We start from the raw sequence: 18720 nt of genomic DNA, 5'->3' as shown, positions 1-18720 counted from the left end.
AGACCTGGGTTTATGTCCCTATTCTGCCACTTCCTGGGTGTTGGAAGCTTTGATATGGTGGTTAATGTTTTTGGGGTTCACTTTCCCTTTTCAAATAATATGCACCATCTCCTAAAGACAGAAAGGGCTGACTTACAGAATGTCCTAAAATGCTTTAGACTTCCTTCCTTCTTTTTTCTGTGTTGAAGTCTTGAAAACTGGTCTTCTTAGGGCACCCGGATAGTTACTGATTTACAGTATTAATTTTCTTGTGAAAAATATGAATGACTATGTATGTTCTTCTGTGCTAACCACAATGCACATTCTATTTACTGGTGCTCAAGGAGCAGTGACAGCTCTTGTGCTGATTAATAGAGACTTGTGACAGATGGTATCCATTTAAACTTCTGAGACAGACAGTAATTGCTTGCATCCAACATGGGAAATATTCATAAAAATCCAGATGGACCATAGAACTTATTTTTAAATGTGCTTATATAACATGCACTTGTGTTAAGCACGCAGAAACATGCATCTGTCTGACCTGCATATATATCCATGAAGACTCACGTGCAGTTCATTTCCTTTCATACCTCATAGAACTCAAAATTATCCATTTTCCATGTTATGCAGATGCTTTTGATAGGAAAGTAAGGATGCTTCAAATAAGACATTGTGTCATTGAGTCTCAGTGATCGAAAAACAAAAGAAAGAAAGGAAGGAAGGAAGGAAGGAAGGAAGACAGTCAGACACTGGGTGTGGTGGTGCATGACTGTTAATATCAGTGGCTCCGGAGGCTGAGGCAGGAGGATCTCAAGTTCAAAGCCAGTCTCAGCAAAAGCGAGGTGCTAAGCAACTCAGTGAGACCCTGTCTCTAAATAAAATACAAAATAGGGCTGGGGAGGTGACTCAGTGGTTGAGTACCCCAGAGTTTATCCCTAGTATCCCCCCCCACCAAAAAAAGAAAGAAAGAAACAATGAGAGAGTGGACAAAGAAGGAGGAAAGAAGAGAGGGAAGGGAGGAAAGGAGGAGGGAAAAAAGAGTGCAATGAGTTGAACTAGAATCAAGGGAGGGTTTTAAGTACTTTATTTTAAAGATGTAGTTTGCAAAGATCATTGAATTAAACATTTAATATACATGTTCCCATTTGGAAATGGTTTTTATTGACATTGCTCTCTTGACAAATACCCGTGTTTCTCTCAGGAGCAAGAATGAATCAAATAAAAGCCCCAGAAAAGAAAGTCAAATATATGTGGCCACCAGAAATGCCTTTTCACTGTTATTCAGCTTTAATCATCTAGAAAAGTATATAATATCATCTAGTAGTAATCCGTATTACTGGGGTTTTCAGATTTGACCTCTAGCTTTTCATTTTTGTTTTCACTGTGATAAGTTCCAACAGAGAAGAACTGGAAACAAAAATACATGTAAAATTTATTTGCTAATGGAATGCTTACTGGGGATAATTTATAGTGAGTCTCTTGGATTTCTGTATATTTTACAAGCAGAGATTCTGGTTGCTTTCTTCTGAATTATTTTTGTTCAAAATTATTTATAGCAGAACCATAGATGCTAGGGATAATGTCTTCATCCACAACAAAACGTAGGTGTGTTTATTGTCCCCTACAATAAAGAAAATGTGTTACGGTTTGGATCTTAAGTATCCTCTGAAGGCCCATATGCTTGGTGACCAGCCTGTGGTACTATGGGAAGGCAAAGGAACCTTTAGGATATGGGACATAGTGAAAGGAAATGAGGTTATTGGAACATGCCCTGGAAAGGTATATTGGGGCCCCAGATATGCTCTCTCTCTTTGCTTCTCAGCCACCAAACAATGAGGTAGGCAACCACATGCTCCCACCATGACGTACCGACTTGGCATAAACCCAAAAGTAGTGGAGGTGGCCATGGACGAAATCCTCTGAAACTATAAGCCAAGGTAAACCTTTCCTCATTTAAGTTGATTTATCTTAGCTATTAAGAAAGGTGACTAACATAATAACACTTTCTTCCAGGACAAGTGTCAATTTGGCTCACTACCTGATATAAAAGATTGAGGTTCCCTAAGCTCCAGGATTCTCTTCTGCACTGAAACCAACTTTATGTTCAAGTATCACTTGACTCTCTTGGCACCACCTTGTGGTAAGTGAGACTTGGTAAGCCAATGTGAAAATGATGCTACTCTGACTGTGTGATAAACTGGTTTTCTCTGAAATAGAAGTCTCTTATCTTCTTCCAGCATCCATGAAACTATGGCAGGCTAACTAGTTAACTTGCAGCTGGCATAAATCTCTAATCCTCATGTAAATAGTGCTCTCAGGAGAAACCCGCAGGAAAGTGAAAAAAAATAGGGAAAGGAGAATATTTAAACAAGACAATGGTTTAAGGAGAAGTCTGTTCTCATCTTGATCTGATGAGAGAGAAGTGGAGTTTAAATTGGAGCTTGGAGTCTGTCTCTCTATAGACAGAAGGTTTTTGGCAGACCCCATCCCAAGCAATCATTGGCTGTGGGCTCCCAAGGGATGATGGGAAGGGCATCCTATCCAGACATCTCCTAAAAGGAAACTCTGAAATCACAAGGGCAAATCTCCAGAGACAGTTGAATTATGGATTAGCAGCAGCACCCACAGCTGCCTGTCAATGGGATCCCTGAGGCTCCAACTGCATCTGCTACGCTGACATTAATTAAATGCTTCCAATACAGATAGCAGTATTCTAAGGAGAGAGTTGTTCAAACCAAGGTTGTCCTATGAAAGGAAGCAATCCTGGATTAGGATGATGAGCTGAGGGCCTGAGACAAGAACAAATTGAGAGAGAAATGATGTCCCAGTGCTCTGGAAGCTGGACAACAGAGGACAAAAAAGAAGAAGAAGAAGAAAACACTAGAGAAAACTGAGGGTCTGTCTTCTTCCCTATACTTTTTCCTTCCTTTCTCCCCCTTTAGAACTTGGTTCTTGCAAACCATCAAGCAGAAAATATGGCCTCTCCAGACATTTGGGAAAGGGCCAAGAAATAACTTTTTAAAGGATTTTAAAATCACATCAAATACTAATAAATCACTAAGGCCAATTCTGCAGTACTGTTTTGTTGTGTTAGATAGGTTTTTAAATTAAGAAAAATAAAAAAGACATAAAATAAGGAGAAAGGAATAAATAAGAATTCAGAGAGAGTTTTTCTTAAAAAAAAATCAGAGCTATTTTGGGATAGCACTTGCCTAAATTAATAAATCATATCCCACAAATAAAAAGACATCATTGGATTGCAACAGCACTCCATATTAACACTGCACGACTTTGTCCAAATAACTTTTGTCAAGCAAAAAAATGCCCTCAGATCACACTGGTACCTAGTTACTTAACTTCAGTCATTCCACAAGAAGAAAATGAGACTGTCAATTACCAATGGCTCTTTTAGGGGTGATGTTTTAGTCAGCTCTTTCACTGATGTGACTAAAGGATCTGACCAGAACAATTGTAGAGAAGGAAAAATGTATCTGAGGGATCACAGTTTCAGAGGTCTTAGTCCATAGATGACCAGCTCCATTCCTCGGGGTGAGGCTGAACATCACGGCAAGAAAGGGTGGTGGAGGTCACTCACATCATGGTGACCAGGAGGCAGAGAGACTGCACTCGCCAAACACAAATATATACTCAAAGCTATGCCTGATTCCCACCACCTTCAGCCTTACCTTACCACTTCAGTTACCACTCAGTCCCTATCAGGAGATTAAGTCACTGGTTGGGTTAAGACTCTTACAACGCAATCATTTCTCCTCAGAACCTTCTTGCATTGTCTCACGTGTGAGCTTTTGGGGGATACCTCACATCCAAACTATAACAGGTGATCAGCTCCATAACACTTCCAGAGGAAGTCCATGCCTTGGATTTGCTTTGATGCAGGGCTATGATCGTTGTCCATAATGGTCTAAGAAAATGCAATATAAAATAGACTAGCTACTATGGTAGAAATAAGGAAAGAATGTGAGCAGTTAGAAACAATATTCAGAAAACCCTGCTTTTGTCTTGTAAACCATAGATTGGATTAGATGGACATAATTGAGGAAAGTTTGAATCTCCCCATCCACATACTTGAACACCAACTGGAGCTGAAGAACATTAGGTGAATTCTGAGCGATGATAAACCTGGCAGTCTAATTTATTGATAACTTGAAATTCCTACTTTGAGCATTTTTATTGGCCTGCACTTTTGTACTCCCATTTTTCTTCATTGTTTTATGAGGAGATGGGAAAAGATGGTTGTAGCTTGGATAAGGCTTCCGGTAAATTTCTATTCCTTCTACAGGAGTGTTCAGTGGTCACATCCACAGAGATTTCCCAATTGGTATACCATTCACACTCTCAGCAGAGTGTAAGGTCCCTGTTGCTCAACAGATTATGCTTCATAGTAAGTCTTTTAATGATAACACTTCTGGTGAACCCATACTGGTATCACATTGTGCCCTTAATTTTGTTGTTGTTGTTGTTGTTGTGATGGGGATTGAATCCAGGGCCTTGTGCATATGAGACAAGCACTCTGCCAACTGAGCTATATCCCCAGTCCCAATCCCCTTAATTTTCAGTTTGCTGATTACCAATGAAGTTACACATTTTTTTCAGAATTTCATTAACCAATCATATATTCCTTTTATGAAATGTCTGTTCAATTTTCTTGCTCATTTTCCAATTAGGTTGCCCGTCTCTTATAAATCTGTATAAGTTTTTAAAAGTATTTTAGATATAAACTCCTTTTATATAAGGCTAGATTCTGTATAAGAGCATAATGTGATACCAGTATAAGATTTTTTTATGTATTTTCAATACGAGCTCCTTTAATACAAGACTAGATTCTTTTTGCTAACATTTTATTTAGGATTTTTACATTTATGTTTATAAGTAGAGTTAACCTGATAGAACATTCTTTATTGTTCTTTCCAAGTTTTAATATCAAAATTATACTGACTTCATAAAATTGGGTGGGACATTTTTGAACTTTTTCTTCTCTCTGGAAAACTTTGTAAAAGCTTGGTGACACTTTCTTCCTTAAATGCTGGGAAGGATTCACACATGAAGTCAAATATAGTCGGTTTTATTTGAAGGACCTTCTAAATTATAGATTCAACTTCCTGAATAGGTAAAGATTTATGTAAATATCATATGAATTCTTCTATTCACTTTAATAGTCTATGTTTCTTAGAAACTCACATTAGGGTACAATTGTGTATAATAAATATTACCTAGAGTTTATGACTTTTTGTGTGTGTCAAATGACAAACCATGTTGATCCTCTCTATTCTATTCCTATTTTTCATTTTAATTTTTCAATGTTTTTATTAGTACCTGATAGTTATAGTCCATAATGGGATTTATTCTGACATAATCATACATGAATAGAAGATAATTTCCTTCATCTTAGACCCCATTACTTCCTTCACCCCGACTCCACCATCCTCCCCCATTCCTTAACCCTACTGGTCTTCTTTCATTTATTTTTTTAAATTGGTGCTTTATCAATATACATAAAGGCAAATTTGCTGTGGTAAATTCATATATGTACATAGCATAATTTGGTCAATATCATTCCACATTTCTTCCCTTTCCCAGCCCTGGTCCTTCCTCAATCACCTTGCACTAATATCCCCTACTCCACTAATATCCCCTCAATATTCATGGGATTGTTCCCTCACCCCTTGTCCCCCCCCCCCATTATTTCAATCTAACTTTTGCAGATAAAATAAAACATTTGACTTTTTGGCTTTTTGAGTCTGACTTATTTCAGTTAGCATGATATTACCCAGTTCCATCCATCCACCAGCAAATGCCAAAATTTCATTCTTGACTGAGATAAACTTCATTACGTGTATATATACCACATTTCTTCGTCCATTCATATGTTGATGGGCACCTGGGCTATTGTAAATTGTGCTGCTATAAACACTGATATGCATCTGTTAATTTTAGTTCTTTAGGGTGAATACCAAGGAGGGGAATAGCTAAGTCAAATGGTGATTCTATTCCCAGTCTTTTGAGAAATCTTCATTCTGCTTTCCAATGTGACTATACTAAAGGTACAATGTATGAGTGTACCTTTTCCCCCACATCTTTGCCAGCATTTATTTTATTATTATTATTATTATTAATTGCCCTTCTAACTGAAGTGAAAAGGAATCTCAATGTAGTTTTGATTTGCAGTTCCCCTGAGTTCTATGGATTCTTTTCATATATTTATTGGCCATTTGTACTTATTCTTTTGAAAAATATTTGATTTTTTTGGTGTTAAATTTTTTGAATTCTTCATACAGTCTTTATTTTCATTTTTTTAATGGTCCTCTTTAGTTATACATAACAGCAGAATCTATCTTGATATAATTATACAAGCATGAAATATATTTTATTCTCGTTAGAATCCCATTCTTATGGATATACATAATCATGTGATTCACTGTGTTGTTATCATATATGTACATGGGAGAATTATATCAGATTCATTCCACGTTTTTCCTTTTCCTATTCCCCCTCCCTTCCCACCATTCTCCATTATCTAATCTACTGCACTTCCATTATTCCCCTAACTCCCATCCCTTATTGAGGGTTAGCTTCTATACATCAGAAAGAACATTCACCTTTGGTTTTTGGAAACCGGCTTATTTCTCTTAGCATGATAGTCTCCAGATTCATCCATTTGCTGAGAAATGTCATAAAGTCATTCTTCTTTATGGCTTAGTAATACTCTGTTGTGTCTATGAAACACAGTTTCTTTATCCATTCATCAATTTAAAGGCACCTCAGTTGTTTCCATAGATTGGCTATTGTGAATTGAGCTGCTGTAAACATTGATGCGGATGCATCACTGTAATATGCTGATTTTAAATCCTTTAGGTATATACTGAGACATGGGATAACTGGTCACCTGCCCCTCAGATAGAGGATTAATTTCCAGGATAGATAAACAAATAACTCCATTAATAAATGAGCAAAGGAACTGAACAGGCACTTCACAGAAGAAAAAATACAGTCAACAATTATATGAAAAATGTTCAACATCTCTAGCAATTAGAGAAATACAAATTAAGACAACACTGAGATTCCACCTCACTCTAGTCAGAATAGCAATTATCAAGAATACAAGTAACAATAAATGTTGGTGAGGAGGTGGAGAAAAATTTGCACTCATAGATGGCTGTGGGACTCCTAGTTGATGCAATCACTTGGAAAGCGGTATGGAGATTCATCATATAGTCTAAGTATTAATCTCCCCCATGGAGGAAGAGCTGGAAAAGATTTTCTCCCATTCTGCAGGTTTTCTCTCCACATTCTCCTCCGCTGTGCTAAAGCTTTCTCAATTGATGCCATCCTACTTATTGATTCTTGGTTTTATTTCTTGAGCTTTAGTGATCATGTTAAGGAAGTCAGAGCTTGCACCAATATGTTTGGAGTTTGTTTGTTTGTTTTCTTGCTTGCTTTGTTCTCTTTCCCTATCAATTGCAAAGTTTCTGGTTTAATTCCAAGATCTTTGATCCACTTTGAGTTGCTTTTGTGCAGGGTAAAAGGAATCAAGTTTCATTCTTCCACGTATGAATATCCAGTTTTTCTAGCACCATTAGTTAAAAAGGTTACCTTATCTCTAACATGTGTTTGGTGATTTTGTGGAGTATCAGAGGACTATTATCTATGTGGCTTCAACTCTGTGTCTTCTCTTCTATTCTACGGGCCTTGATGTCTGTTTTGATGCTCATACTGTGCTGTTTTTATTACTGTATGTCTGTAATATAATTTGAGATCAGGTATTGTGATGCCTCCAGCATAGGTCTTCTTGTTCAATATTGCTTTGGCTGTTCTGGGTCTTGTATTTTTACATGTAAATTTAGAACTTTTTTTTCTAATTCTCTGAAAACCACCATTGGTATTTTTGATGGAGATTGCTTTGAATTTGTATACTATTTTTGGTAGAATGGCCATTTTGAAAATATCAATTCTGCCTATCCAAGAATATGTGAGATCTTCTCATCTTCTAAGGTCTCCTTCAATTTCTCTCTTCCGTGTTCTATAGTTTTCATTGTAGAGATCTTTTCAGCCCCTTGGTCAGATTCATTCTCAAGTATATTTTTTTGAAGTTATTGAGAATGGAATAATTTTCCTCTTTTCTTTCTCAGCAGATTCCTTATTGGTGTATAGGAAAGCTATTGCTTTTTTTTATGATGATCTTGTATCTTGTTACTTTGCCGAATTTATCAGCTCTGGAAGTCTTCTGGTGTAGTTTTTTGAGTCTTCTACATATAGAGTCAGAATCTCAGCAGAGATAATTTGACTTCTTCTCCTATTTGTAGTCCTTTAACTTCCTTTCCTTGCCTGATTGCTCTGGCTAGTGTTTCAAAAACTATGTTGACTAGGAATGGTGAGATAGGATGACATCCTTGTCTTGTTCCTAATTTTAGAGAAAATGTTTTCAGTTTTTCTCCATTCAGTATGATGCTGGCTTTGAGTTTTTCATACATAGCCTTTATAATATTGAGGTAACTTCCCTCTGTCCATAATTTTTTCAATGTTTTTAATGAATGGGCGATGGATTTTATCAAAGGCTTTTGTCTGCATCAGTTGAGATGAACATGCGATTCTTATTCTTCAGTCTGTGAGGTGAATTGCATTTATTAATGGGCATATGTTGAACCAACTTTGCATCCCTGGTATGAAACCAACTTGATCACGACATACTATTTTCTTAATGTTTTTTTGAAGGTGGTTTGCTAATATTCTATTAAGGTTTTTTGTGTCAACATTTATCAGGAATTCTATTCTGTTATTTTATTGATGTGTTTTTGTCAGGTTTTGGTAACAGAGTGATGCTGGCTTCATAGAAAGAATTTGAGTGTATCCCCTCCCTTTCTATTACATGGAATAATTTGTGGAAAACTGGCAATTAGCTCTTCTTTAAAGGTTTGGTGTGGAACTCAGCTGAGAATCCATCTGCTCCTTTTCTTTGTTGGAAGGCTCTTCATTGCTGCCTCAATCCATTGTTGGATATTGGTCTGTTTAGGTTTCTACATCCTCTTGGTTCAATTTGGGTAGGTCATATATATCTAGAAATGTGTCAATATCTGCTAGATTTTCCAGTTTACTGAAGTATAAATTTTCAAAATAATTCCTAGTGACCCTCTGGATTTCAGAAATGTCTGTGGTGATATCCCTTTTTCTATTTTTTAATTGATTCTATTTTTTTAAATACATGACAGTGGAATGCATTACAATTCTTATTACACACACAGAGCACAGTTTTTCATATCTCTGTATATAAAGTAGGTTGACACCCAATACGTGTCTTCATACATGTACTTTGGATGATGTCCATCACATTCCACCATCCTTACTAATTCCCTGCCTCTTCCCTTTCCCTCCCTCCCCTCTTCCCTATCTAGAATTAATCTATTCTTCCCGTTTCCCCCTCCTTCTCCCACTATGAGTCAGCCTCCTTATATCAGAGAAAACATTCAGCATTTGTTTTTTGGGGGGGATTGGCTAACTTCACTTTAGCATTATTTTTCTCTAACACCATCCATTTACCTGCAAATGCCATGATTTTATTCTCTTTTGTTGCTGAGTAAAATTCCATTGTGTATACATACCACATTTTTAAAATATATTTATCAACTGAATGGCATCTAAAATGGCTGCACAGTTTCGCTATTGTGAATTGTGCTGCTATAAACATTGATGTGGCTGTGTCCCTGTAGTATGCTGTTTTTAAATCCTTTGGGTATAGTCCAAGGAGAGGGATAGCTGGGTCAAATGAAGGTTCCATTCCCAGATTTCCAAGAATCTCCATACTGCTTTCCATATTGGCTGCACCAATTCACAGTCCCACCAGCAATGTAAGAGTGTACCTTTTTCCCTACATTCTCACCAACACTTACTGTTGTTTGTCTTCATAATAGCTGCCATTCTGACTGGAGTGAGATGATATCTTAGAGTAGTTTTGATTTGCATTTCTCTGATTGCTAGAGATGATGAACATTTTTTCATATATTTGTTGATTGATTGTATATCCTCTTCTGAGAAGTATCTGTTCAGGTCCTTGGCCCATTTGTTGATTGGGTTATTTAGTTTTTGTAGCTTAGCTTTTTGAGTTCTTTATATACCCTAGAGATTTGTGCTCTATCTGATGTGTGAGGGCTAAAGATTTGCTCCCAGGATGTAGGCTGTCTGTTCACATCACAGATTGTTTCTTTTGCTGAGAAAAAACTTTTTAGTTTGAGTCCATCCCATTTATTGATTCTTGGTTTTAATTCTTGTGCTATAGGAGTCGTATTAAGGAAGTTGGGGCCTAATCCCACATGATGGAGATTAGGGCCTACTTTTTCTTCTATTAGACTAAGAGTCTCTGGTTTAATTCATAGGACCTTGATACATTTTGAGTTGAGTTTTGTGCATGGTGAGAGATAGGGGTTTAATTTCATTTCGTTGCATATGGATTTCCAGTTTTCCCAGAACCATTTGTTGAATATGCTATCTTTTCTCCAGTGCATGTTTTTGGCATCTTTGTCTAATATAAATTAATTGTAATTCTGTGGGTTAGTCTCTATGTCCTCTATTCTGTACCATTGGTCTACCAGCCTGTTTTGGTGCCAATACCATGCTGTTTTTGTTACTATTGCTCTGTAGTATTGTTTAAAGTCTGTTTAATGATGTCACCTGTTTCACTCTTCCTGCTAAGGATTGCTTTAGCTATTCTGGGTCTCTTATTTTTCCAGATGAATTTCATGATTGCTTTTTTTGTTTCTATGAGGAATGTCATTGGGATTTTGATTGTAATTGCATTAAATATGTAGAGTGCTTTCAGTAGTATGGTCATTTTTATAATATTAATTCTACCTATCCAAGAGCAAGGTAGATATTTCCATCTTCTAAGGTTTTGTTTGATTTCTTTCTTTAGGGTTCTATAATTTTCATTGTATAGATCTTTCACGTCTTTTGTTAAGTTGATTCCCAAGTATCTTTTTTTTTTTGAGGTTATTGTAAATGGGGTAATTTTCCTCATTTCCTTCTCAAAGGCTTTGTCACTGATATACAGAAATGCCTTTGATTTATGGGTGTTGATTTTATATCCTACTCCTTTGCTGAATTCATTTACTAGTTCTACAAGTTTTCTGGTGGAGTTTTTTGGATCTTCTAGGTATAGAACAATATCATCAGCAAGTAGTGTTAATTTAAGTTCTTCTTTTCCTATACATATCCCTTTGATTTCTTTCATCTGTCTAATTGCTCTGGCCAGTGTTTCAAGAAATGGTGAAAGAGGGCATCCCTGTCTTGTTCCAGTTTTTAGAGGGAAGGCTTTCAATTTTTCTCCGTTTACAATGATGTTAGCCTGAGGCTTAGTGTAGATAGCCTTTACAATGTTGAGATATGTTCTTGTTATCCCTAGTTTTTCTAGTGTTTTGAACATAAAGGAGTGCTATATTTTGTCAAATGTTTTTCTGTGTCTATTGAGATGATCATATGATTCTTATCTTTAAGTCTATTGATGTGATTAATTTTTTACATTTATTGATTTCTGTATGTTGAACCAACTTTGCATCCCTGGGATGGATCCCACTTGGTCATGGTGCACAATCTTTTTGGTATGTTTTTATATTTGATTTGATTTGCCAGAATTTTATTGAGAATTTTTGCATCCATATTCATTAGAGATATTGGTCTGAAGTTTTTTTTCTTTGATGTGTCTTTGCCTGGTTTTGGGATCAGGGTGATATTGATCTCATAGAATGAGTTTGGAATTACTGCCTCTTTTTCTATTTCCTTAAATAAATGGAAGAGTAATGGTATTAGTTCTTCTTTAAAGGTCTTGCAGAACTTGGCTGTGTATCCATTCTGTCCTGGGCTTTACTTGATTGGTATGCTTTTGATGGCTTCTTCTATTTCCTCACTTGATATTGGTCTGTTTAAATTGTGTATATCTTCCTTACTTAATCTGGGCAAATCATATGACTTAACAAATTTGTTGATGCCTTTAATGTCTTTATTTTACTGGAGTATAAAATAATTTCTAATTATCTCTGTATTTCTGTAGTGTCTGTTTTGATGTTACCTTTTCATTACTTTTGCTGGTAATTTGAGTTCTCCTCTCCTTTTCTTCATTAGTGACTAAGGGTCTGTTAATTTTATTTTATTTTTCTCAAAGAACCGACTTTTCATTTTGTCAATTTTTTAAATTGTTTCTTTTGTTTCAATTTCATTGATTTCAGCTCTAATTATAATTATTTCTTGCCTTCTACTGCTTTTTCTGCTGATTTGTTCTTCTTTTTCTAGGGCTTTGAAAAGTAGTGTGAAGCCATTTATTTGTTAACTTTTTCTTGTTTTAAGGAATGAATTCCATGCAATGAATTTTCCTCTTAGTTCTGTTTTCATAGTGTCCCAGGGATTTTGATATGTTCTCATTTACCTCTAGGAATTTTTAATCTCCTCCTTGATGTCTTCTGTGACCCATTGTTCATTCAGTAGCATATTGTTTAGTCTCCATGTGATGGAGAAATTTTTATTTTTTATTTTGTAGTAGATTTTTAATTTCATTCCATTATAAAATGCATGGTAGTATCTCTACTTTTTTTGTTGAGTTGCTTTATGGCATAGCATATGGTCTGTTTTAGAGAAGGATCTATGTGCTGCTGAGAAGAAAGTATATAAGCTTGATGCAGGTTGAAATATCCTATATATGTCAGTAAAGTATAAGTTATTGATTGTGCTATTGAGTTCTGTAGTTTCTTTATCCAACTTTTGTTTGGAAGATCTATTCAGTGGTGAGAGAGGTATGTTAAAGTCACCCAAGATTATTGTATTGTGGTCAATTTGACTCTTGAACTTGAGAAGAGTTGTTTGATAAATATACCTGCACCATTGTTTAGGACATATATAGTTATGATTGTTATGTCTTGTTGGTGTATGGTGCCCTTGAGCAGTATATAATGTCCACCTTTATCCCTTTTGATTAACTTTGGCTTGAAGTCTTGATTTGTTTGTGGTACTTTCTTCCCTTGTCTTTTCATATTGCTCATGTGTCTTTCCAGCTCTGTGGATCTGGTGTGTTATTGTTTTTACCCTATAGATTTGTAGTGCTCTTATAGGGTTTCAAGGTCTCTCCTTTGAGGGGAAGGACAATGTTAACAGATCTCAATATCAACAATACATCACTTATGAACAAATTGTTGTTATTAAGACATTTACAGTTTAGTCTCAATGTCCAGAAATGTTGGATTCAATTATTATTTAAAATATAATCAGTAGTTGAGCGCGACGCTCGTGCCCCGCGGTGGGAGAACAGTTTCATTCCAAACTGTGTCCAATTTTTCTTATTTATATTTTCATTCAAAGGAATCTTAAATTTCTGTAAGCCTCTATTAGAGAAGAAAACTCTTCAATATAAACTGATAAGGTCATATTCTCTGGTATCTATTCAAAATTAATTTTTTTTTCCTCTGGTTTCACCAACTCACAAGGAAACAGTCAATATGTTTGTGGTCAAATTTTAAAAGACTGAGCTGTACTAATAAGAATGTTGACATGTAGAAAATAAAATTTTAGACATTGTGTTGTTTATATCCTAAAATAAAATAAAATAAAATAAAATATAATATAATCAGTAGTTTTGTAAAAAGATTTACAGTTCCTGGTGGTGGGCAATGAACTGGGGGTCAGGTGTAGGACGATATGTTGAGGGGAGAAGATGTGAGGGTATATAGTTAATATATCTTAGGAAATGTGAAGGAGAAATATAGTGAAGAGAGTTAGTAGCAGGAGAATAGATAGGAGATGATTTGGGGTAGACAATTATGTGGGAAGATAGTAGAGCACATAAAACAAATGCACATATTTTTAGAAAAATACAGGATGTTAAAATAGTATAATTTGGAGGGTGAAGGAAGAAGAAAGAAAAAGGGAAAGAAAGAAAGAAAAAAGAGAAAAAAGTAGAAAAAAGGGCTTATGCAATTTCTCTATATTATATTATTCAGGTGACTCAGTCCTCAAAATCTTATTTCATGCTAAGTTCTTGGTTTTACATATGTTGGGAATGTGAGGGCCAGAGGATAGAAGGGTAGAAGAGAAGGAAGAAGAGAGAAAAAAAAGGAAGAAAGAAAAAGTAAAATACTCTTAGAGATCCGTTTCTTCCTCTTCTCATCCAGTAGGTGGGGTTGTCTCATCCAGTAGGCGTCTCTGCCCTCAGGATGGTGTAGGTAACCAAGGTGTGAAGACTGGACCTGGTGTGGAGCATCTGGAAGTGGGGAGTACTGCTCACCAGTCCCAGCAGGAAAATAGCACCTCACAGGTCTTTTTTTGTGACCACTCATCTGACTTGAGCCCCCAGTATCGTCTCCCTCCCTTGCCTGGAGATTTCCCAAATCCTGATCTCTCTGTTATGCTCCAGACTTTAGTCCCCTCCCCTCTCTTATTTATCAGGTCCCAACTTCGGGACCTCTCACCCTCAGGCTCACACCAGGTGGGCAGCGCCCTGTTGGCACTGCACTCCTGTCCAACTGACAGCTGATCTTGTGTTGGGTGGTCACTGTCCCGAGTTAATGCTGTTGGGGAGGGGGGAGGAATTTGGAAATCAGGTACCTGCTCAAATGGTGATCCCATCTGATAGCCACACCCACCACAAAATGGCGAGGAAGATTTTCCAAGATGGAGTTGGTCTGCTTCCAGGGCCGGGGTGTCTGGTTGTTACCGCTGTTGACCAGTGACGAGTCCCTGCTTCCTCAATGTTGAAGAATAACACCAGAGAAGCACGTCAAGGCAAGGTCAGAGTAGAAATTAGAAGTTTATTAAAGGACAGCAGAAAAGACTTCTCCCGGAGGAAGAAGGGGACCCAAGAGGTGGAATCCGTGGAAGTGCGGTTGTTCCCCCTTTTTATAGTTCTTTCAGTGATGGAATGTAGGTGGGAAGGCCGGAGGGGTGGGACACAGGTGGGCCAAAGAAGTAATCTTCATTAACACTTCTTTGAGATGGGCTCTGGGCCTTGGGCTTTTCCTGGACTTCATTAACATTCCAAGAGTTGTTCTGCTTTTCCCGGAATTCATTCTCAACATGGCCTCCATTTTGGATCTTACTCCATATTAGACCCGATTTACCTAACTACACTGACTACCTGTCTTTAAATTTGACTTCATGGTGATGTAGGAGGAGCTGGGCCTTGTGTTGTGGATAGGAAGAGCCGAGTGACCTGCGTGGGAGCGGCGCGCAGTCTGGATTCTGCAGAGGTGCTGGGAGGTGTTTCTGCTAAGCCTCTAGTGAGCCGTGCGTGAGCTAGAACTGCACGCTTTGGGTTCGGAGTCTGGAGACTTACTGAAGCCCAGAGGCCCTGATTTCTGGGAGGGTGGTCGTAGCACTGGTGATTTCTGTGAAAATCCACTGGCCCTTGGAGACCTGATCTGGGAACTGCCCTCACCTAATATGGCCAGAATGTTGAGCCAAGATGGCAGAGGTCTGCTTTCAGCGCCGGGGTGTCTGGTAAGGTTGGGGGAGCTGGGCGATGGCGGTGTGCTGTGGGTAGGTAATAGCTGAATGACCTGCATGGGAGCAGAGTGAAGTCTTGGCAATCTGCAGATGTGTTGATAGGTAATTCTGCTAAGGTGCTCTCGAGTCTTGCATGAACTGGAACTTTAGGCTGAGGCGCAGAGCCCTGCGCGGGGTCACAGCACCAGTGATTTCTGCAGAGAGCAGCTGATAGGGGTCTCTAACACTCTCAGAGATGCAGTATTCCAACTAGGTGAGATCTGGATCACAGAGCAGCACAGAATGCTGCCTCCCTCTGGTCCACCATCTAGAAAACTCGATGTCCCCTTTTGCATCTCTAAGTTTGTTGACTGGGTCTTATTTCTATTTGGTGGGGGTAGTTTAGCTAAGGGTTTATCAATCTTATTTATCCTTTCCAAAGAACCAACTCTTTGTTACACTGATTCTGTCAAATTCAGTGTGGCTCCCTCATGTATACTTTAGAGTGTTTGTGGGTATAGCCATCTTAGGTAAAGGTACTGTAGCCTGTCTGAAATGGTGTTGGGTGGACCATGGGGTGGAGGATGGAGGACTGCTGCTCCTTCTGGAGTCCGCAGGTTGCAGGTCAGTGGCTTATATTTGGGCACACTGGATGGTAGATGGTGTCTGTGGGATGCTCCTTTGTAAGCCACTTTGTGGGGTATTCTGCTGTCATTTATGAACTGGGGTTCTGAACTGCCTGCTTGGGATTATACTCAGGAAATGGCTTTTCTGGGTACATGCATCTGAACCAGAATTACATTACCTGGAAACTCTGGGACTCACAGCTGTGGATGCTCAGAGAGGTGCTGAGGCACAGGAGCTATTTCTCTGGTTGTTATACTTTTTCTCCCTAACTGGTGCTTCTTATTCAGCCCAGAGGTCCAAGTCTGTGTTTGGAGGGTCCTGCATCTGCTGGCTGTTTCTGTTGAGTGCAGGGGTGCAGGGTACAGGGATGAAGGCTGTTGCTAGCTGCTGACTGAGCACCACTCTCCTCTGCTGGGGCTTCTCTGTAGCAGCCCTATCTATGAACTTGGTGGCTATTTGCAACTGTGGGCCCTGTGAATTCAGACTCTCTGCGGGCGGTATATGGCACAGAAGACCCTAGCCTGACTGCTTCAGATCACTGGGGTTTCACCCATCCTTGTGATTTGGGTAGAGTGTCAGTTAGCCATTGTCCAAGCTCGTATGATTGGCATACGATTGGATCACTACTTACCTGCTCCTCTCCGCTAGGACTTATTTGTAGTGTGACCCTCTCCAAGCCCTTGGTGGCTGTCTACCACTGTGGGGCCAATGGCTGCAAGCTCTCTATGGGCAGCCTGTGGTGCAGAAGCCTCCACTCTGGCTATTGCAACTTGCTGAGATTTTACCCATCACTGTGACTGGGGCAGAGTGTCTGTTGGCTCATCTTTGCCTGAGCTCTGAAGCTCTGGGTTGGGGTTAGCATTCCCTGGGGGCTTTCTGCTCTCTGGTTAGCTGCACTCCACTTGTCTGAAGTCTGCAACTACCGGGTGGGGTTTTGGTATCCTTCAGCTATCAGGGATCCCTCCAAAATCCCTTCTAGATGGATTACAGAGATAACCTGTTTCAGTAGTGTTCCCTCTGGTTTTATTTGTTGGTAAGGAGAAGCTGAATTGATTTTATTTCTTCTAGGCAAACTGATTGTGGACCCTACAAAATGGCTGCCCTGCTCAGTACAGTTTTCTGCCAAAAATAGAGGCTGAAGGGTGTGATGTCCTTCACTGTGTTTGTGCTCCTGTCTGTTTTCCTTTTCATGGTCATTAAGGAAGTAAACTACAGGCTTTCCTCTCTCCTTCTTTCTGTCTTTGTTACCCCTCCCCTCTAACCCCACCCTGCTGATGGTTCAGGGTCAAGGAATCTCTCCTAATTTTCTGCTCCAATAACCAAGTCCCTCCAAGTCTCACGCTGTCCAATATTGAGTTTTAAAGCGTTTCTGTGTCATCCAGCCCTCTGTTCAGCTGTTGTTTCACTGGTTCGTTTCTGGGATGCGGAAGAATTGAGGGTTGCTCCCTAGACTCACACCACCACCTTCCGAATCCCTGGTTCCTAGTTTTCTTTCCTACTACTTTCCTTAGATTTAACTTGGTTCTTTTACTAACTTCTTTATTTCTATGCCAAAGTCATTTATAGTCAGACTCTCTTTTTTTTTTCTAATATGTTCATTTAAGGTTATAAATTTCCTCCCAGCACAGCAATAATTACATCCCAAATGAGTCAATAAATATTTTCCATTATAATTCAGTTAAAATACTTACTGATTTCCATTCTTCCATGACCCATGGGTTATTTAGAAGTATTATTTCCTAATTTCTAAACATATGAGAATATTGTAATTAGCTTTATGTTATTGGTTGCTATCTTAATTTCGCTATGGTTAGAAAACACAGAACACAGTCTATATTATTAGGCTTTTTTAAATTTCATGTGATTCACTTTATGATCTGTCATGTTTTTGTAAATGTTGCACATGTGCCTGAAAACAATGTTTATTTGGAAATTGTGGGCGCGCCATTTTATATATGTTTGTTCAAGCTTGTTAATTGGTTTCTTCACAGCTATATTTTTAAGGAAATTTTGTCAAGAACTCTTTATTAGTTAATGAAGCAGTTGTATTAAATAATCTTATTGTTTTATTAGATTTGTCTATTTAAATTTTGCTTTATCTACTCTGAGATTATATGTTAAATGTATACAGATTTAAAATCGGTATATCTTTCTGGGGAGTTGTTCATCATAAAATATCTTCCTTTTAATCTAAAAATGACTTCCAAGATTACTTCATTTGATGTTAATACACTTGCATTTTTTTGTTTTGCATTTGCATAAGTATATTTATTGTTTCGCACTTTTACCATCAACCTTTTTGTGTGTTTATATTTTTAAATGTCAGATTGTAAGTAGAAATAATTGGGTTTTTTTTATTGTTTTTAATATTTATTTTTCAGTTTCAGTTGGACACAATATCTTTATTTTATTTTTTATTAACTTTTTTTAGTTATAGATGGACACAATATCTTTATTTATTTTTATGTGGTGCTGAGGATGGAACCCAGTGCCTCCTGCATTCTAGGCGAGCGCTCTGCCACTGAGTCACAACCCAGCCCTGGGTTTTGGTTTTTAATCGGCATGACCATCTTTGTCTTTTAGTAGAAACCTTTAGTCAATTTAAGCTTGATGTAATTACAGAGTTACTGGGTTTAAAGA

The sequence above is a fragment of the Ictidomys tridecemlineatus genome, chromosome 6 (assembly GCF_052094955.1).
Source record: "Ictidomys tridecemlineatus isolate mIctTri1 chromosome 6, mIctTri1.hap1, whole genome shotgun sequence".
NCBI classification, from domain to species: domain Eukaryota; kingdom Metazoa; phylum Chordata; class Mammalia; order Rodentia; family Sciuridae; genus Ictidomys; species Ictidomys tridecemlineatus.
Note: the sequence above shows the minus strand (reverse complement) of the source record.